A 14,621-nucleotide genomic window follows, 5' to 3' on the forward strand; every position below is an offset into this window, starting at 1 on the left:
GGGAGATCAGCTGAGTTCTCTCCCCTCCATCACTAATGGGGGGAGCAGGTGGCCCAGCCATGCTCCGTGTCCCCTCGGAGCTTCTTGTTGGTCTTCCCAGACCCAGGCTCACACATGATGTTATGACGATATGGGTTTCGGCTTTGATCAAAGCTGAAAACTGCAGCTGAGACCTGAATTGGTTGATAAATGAGCAAAGACTTACTTCAGCCAGTTGGGCCAGAGTCTGCAGAGAGCGGTGCCAAGTGTCTCTGCCGCGGCTACAAGTCAGATCTCTAAGTCATTCCTCAAAGGGCGACACGCCGTGGGAGGGGGGAACAGGTGCATCGCCCAGGTAGGATGCCGGCTAAGGGCTGGGTGACCGAGAGGCAAGTGGCTGCATTTGTCATGCTGATTTTCTGCCAGGTCCCTCCCACTCCCTTGATAAAGAGCAAAAGCAAAGAAAAGAGGCTGCATGTTTCTGTTGCTTATTTCCAATGTAAACATTACAAGCAAGCTCATGAGGGTCATATTTTCAGTGGAAATACGTATTTCCACTGGACACAGTGCAAGAATTTTTTGCTCATGGAATTTTCACTCAACAATAGGGAAAAAAATTGTTTTCACACAGGCAGTTTTGGCTCCAAACATGGATTTGACAAGTGTTTCCCCAAATGCCACCAGGACCAAAGTCTGCAGCTGCTATGGAAATTTCAGAACTCTCCAAAGAACCCCAAATGCTGCCTTTTTTTTTTTTTAATCACTGAATCACATATTTAAACTGGGCTTTCTATTGTTGTTAACCCTGGAGTATGAAAATTAGAGAAACCTCAGAGATCTCGTCTAAGAAATCCGAAACATTCATTTTGCTGTTGGACTTTTCTGCACTTTCATTTAGCATCATGGCGAAATACGAGCAGTCTGTTGGGCTAGTTTCACATCCTATTCATTGTCAGTTTTACTTTCTGGGCTGAGGACGTCGATGTTTGGGTTTTCAGAACAGAAAGATCATCTTGAATATGAAACTCATGTATCTTTGTAGCGTTTTTGCTGAAGTCTCACCACTGGTCTCTGCATCCCAGGTCAAAAGCCGTGCTTGTGTCTCTCCCTTGATCCGATGTGATTTCTGGTCAGTTTAATGCAGCTCCCATACTGCATGCCATAGAAATCAGAGAAAGGCCATGTCTTCCATTCCGATCACAGGGCCATCAGGTCGGCCCAGGGAAGCCTGTCACTACAGGGCTGGATGCGAGTGGTTGGCTCTGAGAAAAAGAGAACTGTGCGATGCCCCCAGTCCACCCCATGCTCATGCTGGGGACTTCCACAGGGCCTTGAAATTAGGTCAAAAATGACTCAGCTTTCTCATGGTTTTATTTTTCGAGCTTTTTTTTCCACTCCAGCCTGATATTGGTTTTCTCTCTCAGTTCCTTTTGGTTAATCTGATTATCTTCAAAATGTAAAACTACGCAGCTCAATTTAAAATGAATTTGCATGTTGAGGATTCTTTTTAGGTGACTTTCTGCCATGATGACATCCAGCAGGGAAAGATCTGCTCAATTCTTGTAGTCCATTTGAAATGAACTGACAGTTCTGTTCACACACATCAAAAATCTGTTGGAAAAGCTCCCCCAATATTCCCATTAACTGAATGAATGGCTTATTGAGGGTAAGCCATTACCCCTTGGGCATCACTGTCAGGATAGAAACACGAGGTCTCATGTTTCATAGGCTTTGTTGTGGACACATCACAGACAGGTAGGTGGTAGGATTGCGTAGCAGAGTGAGAATAACTTTTCATTGTAAAAGAACTTTCTTTCGCAGTTTTCAGTGCTACATCTATAGAACTTTGACTCAATTTTACCTTTTCCCCAGTTAGCTGAATTGGCCTTGTTACTAGGAATGTCATTGAGTAAAACTGTACCAACCAGATTTAACTTTCCTTTGATGATTGAAGTGAGGGATTGAGAAGTTCACTTTTTTTCTTTAAATTAACTTTTGTTGGCATAGAGTTGATTTACAATATTGTGCTAGTTTCTGCTGCACAGCAAAGTGAATCAGTTATACATGTACACATACCCACTTTGTTTTAGATAGTCATTATAGAGAATTAAGTAGAGTTCCCAGTGTTCTACAGTAGGTTCTTATCAGTCATCTATTTTATACATAGTAGTATGTACATGTCAATCTCAATCTCTCAGTTTATCCCTCCTTCCCTTTCCGCCTTGGTAATCATACGTTTCACTTTGGTGAAGTTCAGTTCAGTTCATTTCAGTTCAGTCACTGAGTCGTGTCTGACTCTTTGCAACCCCATGAATCGCAACACGCCAGGCCTCCCTGTCTATCACCATCTCCTGGAGATCACTCAAACTCACGTCCATTGAGTTGGTGATGCCATCCAGCCAACTCATCCTCTGTCGTACCCTTTGCCTCCTGCCCCCAATCCCTCCCAGCATCAGAGTCTTTTCCAGTGAGTCAACTCTTTGCATGAGGTGGCCACAGTATTGGAGTTTCAGCTTTAGCATCAGTCCTTCCAAAGAACACTCAGGGCTGATCTCCTTCAGAATGGACTGGTTGGATCTCCTTGCAGTCCAAGGGACTCTCAAGAGTCTTCTCCAACACCACAGTTCTAAAGCATCAATTCTTCAGCACTCAGCTTTCTTCACAGTCCAACTCTCACATCCATACATGACCACAGGAAAAACCATAGCTTTGACTAGACAGACCTTTGTTGGCAAAGTAATGTCTTTGCTTTTCAATATGCTCTTTAGGTTGGTCATAACTTTTCTTCCAAGGAGCAAGTGTCTTTTAATGTCATGGCCGCAGTCACCATCTGCAGTGATTTTGGAGCCCCCCAAAATAAAGTCTGACACTGTTTCCACTGTTTCCCCATCTATTTCCCATGAAGTGATGGAACCAGATGCCATGATCTTTGTTTTCTGAATGTTGAGCTTTAAGCCAACTTTTTCGCTCTCCTCTTTCACTTTCATCAAGAGGCTTTTTAGTTTCTCTTCACTTTCTGCCATAAGGGTGGTGTCATCTGCCTATCTGAGGTTATTGATATTTCTCCTGGCAATCTTGATTCCAGCTTGTGCTTCTTCTAGCCCAGCATTTCTCCTGATGTACTCTGCATATAAGTTAAATAAGCAGGGTGACAATATACAGCCTTGATGTACTCCTTTTCCTATTTGGAACCAGTCTGTTCCATGTCCATTTCTAACTATTGCTTCCTGACCTGCATATAGGTTTCTCAAGAGGCAGGTCAGGTGGTCTGAAATTTTCCAGGAGGTGGCAAAATCTGAAAGTGAAAGAGTTAGTAGCTCAGTTATGTCTGACCATTTGTGACCCCATGGACTGTAGCCCACCAGGCTCCTCCTCCATGGAATTCTCCAAGCAAGAATACTGGAGTGGGTAGCCATTTCCTTCTCCTTGGGATCTTCCCCACCTGGGGATCAAATCCCCTGGGTTTGATCAATCTCCCGAATTGCAGGCAGATTCTTTACCATCTGAACCACCAGGGAAACTCATAGAAAATGTTCCTCTCTTGAAGCTCAGGAAGTACTATCAGGGAATTGATGGTTCTGAGGAAAGCTAAAGAGGGAAATGATGCTTTTGAAAGGTATCTGATTCGTGCTGGGTCCGCCTGAGAAGTTGACTGGCTCTGCAGTTTTCTGTGCAACTTTAACAATGTCTACGCTGGAGTTCAGCTTCTCCCAGACTCTGGGAGGTGGTGACGGACAGGGAAGCCTGGCTTGCTACAGTCCAGGGGTTGCAAAGAGTTGCACACAACTTGGTTACTGAATAGCAACATTGGTGGTTTTGTCCAGTATACTGAATAAGCATGGAAATCCAGGATGAATGAAAGGCTGACTCAGTCTTTCCATGTTGTCTTGTTACCTGAGAGCTGGGTCTGAGGCGCCTGTGTCCTCCCTGGGTCCCAGGGAAGGCAAATCCTGAAGCTGGGGGCTCTTTCATCTGTGTCACAGACTGTGACCATTAGATGCCATTTTAAAGCAGTTCCTTTGTCTGTAGAAGAATGATGGCACAAGCTTTAATTTCATACCATGGAGTGTGTGTGTGTGTGTGTGTGTGTGTGTGTGTGTGTGTGTGATGTCTCACTAGTTCCCCAGGTGTGTCTACACTGAGGTGGTTTGTCTCCCAAGTTTCCGAGGACTGGGTAGTGGTTATGGCACAATTTGAATTGGAATTTCTTTAAGGATAACTTTTAAACAAAATACTTCCTAATTTGGAACAAGAACATTTTTATTAGAAGATTTTCATTTCAGGATCTTATTGGTAAGTCCTAAACTCCCTGATGACATCCAGGTGAGACCACATTTGAAGGGCTCTTATGATGCCTGGCCCTTGTCTCGGACCACGAGACGCCTGCAAGCTGTGAAAAAACACCTTCTCAGGAAATGGGTTCCTCTTTTTTTTTTCTTCCTTATTAGAGCGAATTCTTGTTTGTGTCTACCTTAATGACATTTAAAAGCAATTTATCTTCCTCCTTTAGTGAAAGAGCAATAAGCCTAATGAGTTATTCTTAAAGCTCCTTATTAAATTACTCAGTTGATTTTCTTCCTTTTAATGCTACAATGATCAGAGTTCCTTTAGCTTTTCTTCCTAGGTCTTAATCTCTTCTCTTTCAATCACTTCTGCAGATGGAAATTGCCCATTGAGGGCCTTGCAGTACTGAGTTCTCTCTGTCTCCCTGAACCCAACGCCTGGCAGCCTGTTAGCTAACCCCTCCCCATAGGGGCGTCACTCTACAGTGACAATGATTGCCATCCATTCAAGTGTGGAGAAGGAAAGAATGTGACTTTGATGCAACCATCCATTAATTTGGCAAATGTTTACTGAACACTTACTAAGTGCTGGACATGGTAATGGAGCTTAAAGTGTACTGGGGAGTGGCGTGCAGTACACAGGACACATGGGGATTATAGTTTGTGATTATAAATTACAATGCTAGCTCATAATCAAAATTTGCATATAACCAACAATAAGCATTATCAGTTATAAGTGTGATGAATATGATGGAAGAGAAGAATGAGTTGGGGGTGTTCTTTGAGACCCAGGTCTGATTTTGCTCTTTCCAGCCTTTGACCCCTTCCATCCTTGGACACTGTGAGGGACCCACTCCTTGGACCCTGATCACAGTCTGTGTTCTTGCTATTTATCCCACCTGTCTTGCTTTTGGCCCTGAGGTGAGCTTACAGTTTTGAAGGTCAAGACCATACTAGTTCTTGATCTCCTCACTTCCCAGCAGCCAGTGGGGGCAGGGTAATGTCAAAGAACTAGAGGATTGGAAAGCTGAGATCCTGGGTTTGAGCACAGGGACTGTTGACTACTAGCTGTGTGGTCCTTGTCAAGTTGCTCCAATGCCTTGGAGGTGTGACGTCCTCAGTGGTGAACTGGAGACAAAGGCCACTTCATTCCCACTCACTTCGTGGTGACCCAGTGGGACCAGGACAGACCTTGGTGTTCACAACAGTGAACTCGTGCTAGTGATTTCTCCAGCACAGTTTAGGTGCTGCCTAAGGAGTAGTGCAGGGGTGATTGGCGGGCACATTTGTTCATCTGGTCGGTGTCAGACCATGGTGTCACACCACGCGGGAGATGGTGCGCATTGGAAGGAAAAGCCTGAGCATACAGATGCAGGTGGAGAGGTTGGTAGAGAGCTGTGACCACACGGAAGTGGCCACGGGAAGTCCTAGCATGTCACCTGAGGAGCAGCTTGGAGCCTTGACCCCACTGGATGTGAGCGGGGCCTGGGGACAGGGAGAGGGAGCTGGCTGGCTTGTCAGGGCCGTCGTGTGACAGGGATGAGCCTGGGAAGCACCTGGGAGGTTCTCCAGGGTGCCCAGAGCCCCTCTGAGACAGCAAGCTGTGGTTCACGAGTCTGGAAGCGGGTGGAGAGCCAGTCTTACAGGAAGGGCAGCTTCAGAAACTGGGGCCATTCATGGCAAGGACTTTGGCTCAAACATAGGTTTGGGGCTCAAGTCCACTCCAAATCAGTGATGATATTTTGGGGAGCCCCAAGTGCTCAAGGGACTTGCTAATCTCTGTGGCTGCCACTTCCCATCACAGAGCGGAGGGTTGGGATTGAAAGCAGAAGATGGAAATACAAAAAAAAAAAAAAGAAAGAAAGAGGGTTAAATAAGAGGAAATGAAAAAACAAAACACAGGGACAAGAGATGCGGCCTCAGGACAAAGGGTGATTGGGAAAAAAAGCCATCTGAGAGGTTTCCATTGTAGGAATTCACTGTGGGACAGGATCTCCTTTTTCTTCTCTAAGGCTGGCCTTCAGGCATCATTGTCCAAAGTGTGGCTTTAGTGTAGGGAGAACCTGGGCTTGCTGGGGGTATGAACACACTCTCCAGCAAAAAGAACACCCTGAACCCTCTGAGTTGTTTCACTGAAAACAGTCCCAAGATCATTTCTTGCTTAACTGTTAGCGCTGTAGTCACTTTCCCTCTTCATCACTCCCCGAGATTTTCCTTTTCACTCTCAATTCCCATCATCAGTGCCAGGTTTGGGGGCTAAGGTAAACAAATGAGCTGAAGATGCTTCCAAAGTGACCAACCCAGGGTGGGAAGAGCATCAGGTGCCCAGTGCCAAGTCACCTGCCATCCAGCATTTAATGTCCCCCCATCTTCTCCAAGTAGATGACTTCTGAACCAAAAGAGAAGATGCTTGAGAGTCCCTTGGACTGCAAGGAGATCCAAGCTGTCCATCCTAAAGGAAATCAGTCCTGAATATTCATTGGAAGGACTGATGCTGAAGCTAAAACTCCAGTACTTTGGCCACCTGATGCGAAGAACTGACTCATTTGAAAAGACCCTGATGCTGGGAAAGACTGAAGGCAGGAGGAAAAGCGGCTGACAGAGGATGAGATGATTGGATGGCATCACCAACTCGATGGACATGAGTTTGAGTAAACTCCGGGAGTTGGTGATGGACAGGGAGGCCTGGCATGCTGCAGTCCATGGGTCACAAAGAGTCGGACACGACTGAGCAACTGAACTGAACTGAACTGAAGCTATGCTAGAAAGGGAAGGTGAGATTGAGTTTCCAACCCGTAGATACAGAGCAGAGACCCTAGCTATCCATCCCATATTCTAGAACTTTGTTATTAGCTGACTCAGAAAGAGAGATGGCCCGTTTCAGAAAATGCTGAGTATCGAGGGACCTACAGACAGTGGTGTTGCTGACCTCCAGGGCAAGTGATGAAAGACACAGAGATCTGGCAGGACAAAAGTCAGTGGGTGAAACGATGATTTACAGTTGTCAGTCGGCACACCACTGGGCACCCGGGTGGAGTGAACAGGTGAGAGGTGATTTGCTTTCATGAGTTTAAAATCTCACTAAATGGTATCTGAAAAACATACTGAAACAGGCTTGTGAGAGTCACGGATGAAGGAGAAGCCTGTGGTTAATGTGAATCTGCAGTTGTTAAAGGGAAGCCGGGCCCCAAGGTGGGGCCGAGGTCACCTCTCTCTCCTCCAGCTCTGGAGCCCTAGGGGTGCTGCCCACCTGGACCACTGGCTGCAGGGGTCCTGGCACTAATGGTGACAACGTGGATGAGAAAGATGAAGTCTCCTCCTGCTACGCGTACCTGGTGGGCCAGCTGTTTTCTGCAGGATGACTGAATTCCACCGGTGGGTGGGGTGAGGACCAGAGTCTCTGTGTCCCCTCCGTGGACAGCCAGGCCGGAGGTGTGCTAAGGGCCCTGGTTGCCGTGTGGGCCTGGAGTTTTGCCTGGGCAGTGAGGGGTCGACTGTGCTGGAAGCCCAGGTCAGGAAAGGGGCTGTCCACCCCGGCCCCACAGCAGGAGAAGGGGCCCAGCTTCAGGGTGAGGGTGCTCCACGATCCTTAGGGCCACAGGCACAGATGAACATGCTGGGGGTTTTGCTAGAAGGGCAGCCAAGGGGGTCAGATTACTGCCCCCCACCATCGCCTCCCCACAGCTGGATGCTCTGGTCTCAGAGCACACTCTTGGCCAAAATCAGTTCTTGCTGGTGCATGGGATGTCTGGGTCACTCTGCCTTCCAGCTTGGTTAGGGACATTCCCCTTTCCAGCCAGGGCTCCAGAAAACCACTCCCAGGGCCTCCCTCAAGCTCTGTCTGCCTCTCCTATCTGCAGAAGAAGGGGGCTGAGAGGCTCTGGACTGGAGAATGACTTTCCCCTTCTAGAAGCAGGAGTGAAAAACCCCTCCAGGGTCCACAGGAGTGTGAAGTCACAGTCATCAGAGCATATGGGCATTTGTGAGCTGGCCTGGAAAAAAAGAGTCAGATGGGACAGCTAAACAATAGAAAATGCACTTTTAGAACAGGTTTTTTTTGGGACCACCTCAAAAACATTATAGAAGTTGGAAAAGGAGCCAGGTACACGCCCACCCTCCTAAGTAAGACACCTACCCTGTACTTCTCACCTTGTTTTCTCCCTTGGCATCAACAGTTTACATCGTTGCCATCTTGGTTCTGATCGAATTTTGCAAGTTTGGGTCATCTTGCAAGTTTGGATCCTAGGTCCAGCTGGGAATCTTTGCAACCCAGCGAGGATAGCGAGTGAATGGCTTGCTCCGAATGAATGGGCTGTGAGTCACTCAGGTCCCCAGGACACAGTGTGTATGGGACCTGGGAAGGGCCCATTCTTGGACGTTTCATTCAGAGCATCATTCAGAGTTCTAAAAAGGGAATGGAAAAATTAAACGTCACGTCATAGGAAGTGGAAAAATCAGGGTGTCTTGGTGTGTCCTCACACATAATGAGGCTGCCAGTAATGTTAGGCATCTCCTGCTAGAAAGTATAGTCATGCAAGAACCTTGGGGTCTGGGAGTGTGTTTGATGAGTTTTCCTCCGACCTCTTTTCCCCTCCTGCATGGCAGACCTGCGCTCCTGGTCTTTCCTCCATTTCTTCCTGCTCCAGCTTTTGGTCTTCACCTGTGCACCTGGAGATCCAGGCTGTGTAATAGGAGGGGTCCTAGGTGGGTCTGTGGGTGCTGGGGCTCCTCCTCTCCCCTCCTCCCTGGATCCACCCTGAGGAGTTTGGATGAAGCTCAGATATGACATACTTACCTCGACCTTTTCTCAGATTGCCTGAGATACCAAATTAGTTAGTAGCAGAAACGCTGCCTTTTTCAAACATTTTAATTTGGGTGCAGAGCCTGGTAGGTGATTGTACACCCAACTGGCATTCGGAGAGCATTGCTTTGGGTATCATTTTGCAATGAGCCTTTTATTTTCTGGGGGAGCAGAGCTGCTTCCTGACATGGGAGGTGCTGATTCAGGTGACTTCTGTTCTTTATGGTCTAGGACAGGTATCTAGCTGTGAGTCTGGTCCTGGGGCATTAAAAGCCAAACCAGACCCCAAAGTTTACAGAATCCACACGTTCGTGAGTCACTGTTGGGGATGTGAAGGGGAGGGGTGAGAGGACAGCTTTCCTCCAGGGAGGTGGGTCATCAGGAATGAGGGAAGTGACCGCGGGCAGTGGCTGGTGGACTGTGCCAGTTACCACACCAGGAGATGCGCTTGGGTCTCCTTACATCCTCCCAGGAGGCTCACGAGGCCAGCACTAGAATTTTTTGTCTTGCTGATGAAAAAACAGCACTTGAGGAAGATCAGCCCATCACTCTGAGGCTCAGGAGCAGTGTGAGCCTCCTCCTGGGTCTAGCTGAGTCTGTTTGAAAGGACTGTGGCCAGCCCCCTCCTGTGCGCCAAGCAAGGGGGCAGGGGAGAGAGCTGTGGGGCAGTGGGCACAACTAAGGGCCAGCTGGCTTTATTTTCAGAGCATCTTCTGATTCTAGCCCTGCAGCGTCATCTCACCCCAGTGCTGATGCAGACCCGTCAGCCACTGCCTTCCGGGGCCCGGCATCTGTTACCTGGAGCCCCACGTACTGCCCGGCGAGGCTTTCTACACTGTTTACAAAACATTTAAAAGTGATCCAATTGTGCTCCCAGAAACAAATAATGTGAGATCAATTACCAACTGAACAGGTAATTCATGAGCTATGCAACATCTCTCTCATACTTTAAAGCATAGAACAAAATGAATCAAGTCAGCTTAGACTTTAATAAAGCTCTTCGGGCACACATTTAAAACATTGAGTTGTGTCCTGCCATGAAGCTAAATTTAGAGATGGGAAATTAGAACAAAGCTTCCTATTTACCAGCTCACCCCTTGACCATGAACCCTTGTCGTATTTGGGCTAGCTCTCTGGATACCGGATGCATATCACCTTCCTGATGGAAACCATAAAATTTACATTTCCTGGAGCATCTTGCCTTTGATTAGCTTTCCTTACGCTATATTTGCAGAGCTAGGCTTCCTTTTCATCCTCTTTCTTTACTAAATATATATTTTCTAAGGTTTTGCACTTTCCTTCATGGAAACAATTGGATTTCACCACGGTTCTTTCTGTGTTTTCAAGTCTAATGTTATTATTGGCTGCCAATTACTCTTTTATTAAGGGATACTCTAAGGTTTAGGCTTCTCCAGTGGCTCAGGGGTAAAGAATCTGCCTGACAATGCAGGTGACGCAAGATATGCCTTAGGTTGGATCCCTGGGTGAGGAAGATCCGCTGGAGGAGGGCATGACAACCCACTCCAGTATTCTTGCCTGGAGAATCCCATGGACAGAGGAGCCTGGCAGGGTGTAGTCCATGGAGTCACAAGAGTCAAACACACTGAAGCTACGGAGCACACACACACTAAAAGTTATTTTAAAAGTGTTTCTTCTCATAAAACTGACACAACAAAAAGGCCCCCGTGATGATCAGGACTAAACAAGAGATGGGGGCTTCCCTTGTAGCTCAGTTGGTAAAGAATCTGCCTGCTTGTAGCTCAGTTGGTAAAGAATCTGCCTGCAATGCAGGAAACCTGGGTTCGATCCCTAAGTTGGGAAGATCCCCTGGAGGAGGAAATGGCAACCCACTCCACTATTCTTGCCTGGAGCATCCCACAGACAGAGGAGCTTGGCAGGCTACAGTCCATGGGGTCGCAAGACTGGACACGACTTAGCAACTAAACCACCACCACCACCAAACAATCGATGTACCTACTGCAAAGACCTAGTGGCTTCCTTCTTTCCAAAGCCATATTGAGCCCTGCAGAGAGGAAGGGATACAAAGGGGGCCTCTGGCTCCTACCTGGAAAGTGGGGGATGCTCAGGAAACAGTGTGTGCTGAAAGTGGGGACCCAACCCTTCATCAGGAGGGAAATTGTCAGAGTAAGTGTGTGTTTCTCTCTAGGCAGCCTGCTTTTAAATGTTGAGCATTGTAAGTGCAGACCAGGTTTCTGAGGAGGGCAAATGCTGAACATAGTCATTTGTTAATGCATGTCTTCTATTTAAAAGATCTGTTACTGAGGTGCTATATAAAACCAGAGTCCAGAGACTCACACGTCTTGCACTGCACGTCCACGGTATGGGGCAGCCAGTCCTTAAAGGCACGGGGAACGCTCTCTCCTCTTTTCTGCAAACAAAGAGTTCCTGTTGAGATATCAGCTGCCTCACTCTTGGGACCGTTGACTTTCTGGGCATGATGAATTCTGGTTGTGGACTGTCCTCTGCCTCGTAGGCTGTCTGGGAGCATCCCTGGCTTCTGCCAGGCGCTGGTGTGTACCTCTCTCCACAGGAGTGACAACCCAGGGTGATCTTATTAAGTGTCTCCAGGGGCCAAAGGGCAAAATTGCCCCTAGTGGAAATAAAATCAATTTTAGAAATGCATTTAATAGGCTCATATTTCTTCTTACTTTTGGAAACAGCTGTAAGGGTTTGGCTACCTTGAAATGGCTATGATATCACAAATATAAGTCACAGGAAAGGACAAGACATCACTGATTTAGTATTTGACTTATCTTAGTTGCCATCGAATATGCAGCCACTGTGCAAGAGAAAATTAAAAATATGCATGGGCTAACTCCAAATGCTTCTAATTCTTTGCAAATCATGAAAGCAGACAGTTTGTGTCCTGTGGGAGAGACAAGACTGCTCTCCCTTGAGAAGGCACAGTCCACACCTGGGGTTCCAGTCTGCCAGCTGACCCCCCACTTTGGGGCTTATGCTTTGCAACAAACTTTTGTTAATGTTTATGAAGACACTTAATGCCCTTCAGTGTTAAAGAAAAAAAAAATCTAAATGAGCATCACTCATAGGAAGGAGCCCTGTCTCCCAAAACATATAATCTCCTTTTTGGGGAGTTGGCAAAGTTTGCAAAATGCCTCTTCCCCAGTGCCACTCATGACTGCAGGATTTATCTCTGACACCCTGAGCCACTGAGGTTTTTAATACCTTCGAGCTGACTTCAGCAAACAAATTTAACAACCCAGTTAAAACCAAATAGTTTTATAGAGATGCTGTAACTTCTTTTTTAAGTTCCAGCAGGGCAGATTTAGAAAGGCAGACAATGAAAGTCCCGTGGTTTCTTGTATACTGTAGATCACCCCTGAACACAGGCGTACAAGGCCGACCCCGAGGCAGCCCTGGATGGCTGGCTTCTGGAGGCCAGGGCTCCCTTTGCTGGTCACTCATCGGTGCTGGAACAAAAGGCATTTCAATTTCCTGCTCTACTGCAGCATTTTAGGACATGTGTTTAATGATTTTTTTTTTTTTTACCCTAAATGAACCATAATAGGAATGAACCATAATAGAAAGTGGGCTTTGATGCTGTGACAAAGAGCAAAGCATCCCAACAGGGTGGGATGGGCTCTATTTTCCTGAAGAAGCCATTCCCCCTGGAAAGGGTGTGTTAATCTATTGAGGTCAGGCAGCCAACAGAACAAGGCTCCTGTGTCCTGGGGTGCGGAAGCCCAGCCTTTGCCTTATTTTTCTTCTGCTCCAAATTAGTTTAAAAAATATTGATTGATTGATGATTGATTGATTGATTATAAGGAATTGCCTTGTTCCATTAGAGTCCCAGGGCCTGCCATGTGAAGGCTGGACACCCTGGGAAGCTGGAGGTGTGATTCAGTCTGAGTCTGAAGGCCTGAGAGCTGTCAGCACCAGGGACAGATAGGGATTAAGGTCCTGGCTCTGCTGTCAGGGAGAAAGGGCCCAGATTTCCCTTCCTCCGGACTCTCAGCACATTGAATGCGCTGCTCCCTCCCAACACTGGGGACGCAACCTGCTTTATGGAGAGTCCATCCATGTGCATGCTGATTTCATCTGGAGACACCCTCAGAGACACACCCAGAGAGTCTTCAGTGGAATATCTGGGCACCTGTGATCCAGGCAAGCTGACTGTTAACATGAACCATCACAACGTTCTTTGGGGAAAGTTGTTCTCATTCAAGTGATGCGGGTTTCTCTCATAAAAAGAGGGTTTTATGACTGAAGGGAAACCTAAAGAGCTCCAGAGGCAACTAGCTCAGGGGGGGGAAGAGGAGACCGAGGTTCAGAGTGAGGCTCAGAGCCATGGTGGGAGTTGCCCTGAGCCTCAGGCTGAGTGAGACAGAGCAGGCTGAGAACCTCAGTCTTTGGAACCCCAAAGAGTGGACACATCACACAGCACCTTGTGTTGATTCCTGGGCCTGACTCCCCAAAAGATGAAAGGCAAAAATGGTGCAGGAGTTCTGGGCCTGCTGGGCAGGCCTGTTTCAGCATGGCCAATGGAAGGTAGTCTCCGGTGGCCAGTGTCTGAACAGGGACGTGGTAATGTTGCCTTCTTTGTGTCTCCACTGAGACACACTCTTTCTCTCGTTTTCTTATCGTCTTTGCCTTCTGGTCGTCTGCCGTTCACCTCTCAGGAATTAAGTTAGTGACCACTCCCAGGGATTTGCCCGTTAGATTCCAGTGCTGACTTGAGCAGAGGCTCCTGCCAAGCCCTGGGATGAGGTTCTCTGTGCTGAGACCCTCCGCAGATTGGGGGTCATAGTGCAGGGGCGGGGGGGGGGTGGCTCTGACTCTGTGGCCCTCGCAAATTCCCCTCAACCCAACCCACCTGCTAGAAACCCGGGGAAGCCTGCAGTCCGAGCTCCTGGCTACGGCGGGGAGGGAGCCTTCCTGTTTTTGGCTCTGGAAGATGGTGGCCCTCAAGGGCTTCTGCAAATGACCCTGCAATGGCTTGTGGGGCCCCATCCGGGGCGTGTCCCCCAGGAACAAGAAGCAGCCTGTGTTGCTTTTGCCTTAGCTGAGCAGCTAGAGCAAAAGCACAGAGGATGCTGGCAACACCCGCAGGCACCTCTCTTTCTCTGCACCTCGAGATACTGCACTTTTGTTTGTTTGTTTGTTTTTTTAACAAATGGAAAGTTTGTGGCAACCCTGCCTTGAGTGCTTCAGTTCAGTTCAGTTCAGTTCAGTTCAGTTCATTTCAGTCGCTCAGTCGTGTCCGACTCTTTGCGATCCCATGAATCGCAGCACGCCAGGCCTCCCTGTCCATCACCAACTCCTGGAGTTCACTCAGACTCATGTCCATCGAGTCAGTGATGCCATCCAGCCATCTCATCCTCTGTCGTCCCCTTCTCCTCCTGCCCTCAATCCCTCCCAGCATCAGAGTCTTTTCCAATGAGTCAACTCTTCGCATGAGGTGGCCAAAGTACTGGAGTTTCAGCTTTAGCATCATTCCTTCCAAAGAAATCCCAGGGCTGATCTCCTTCAGAATGGACTGGTTGGATCTCCTTGCAGTCCAAGGGACTCTCAAGAGT

Source organism: Capra hircus, chromosome 11 (genome assembly GCF_001704415.2).
Source record: "Capra hircus breed San Clemente chromosome 11, ASM170441v1, whole genome shotgun sequence".
Lineage (NCBI taxonomy): Eukaryota > Metazoa > Chordata > Mammalia > Artiodactyla > Bovidae > Capra > Capra hircus.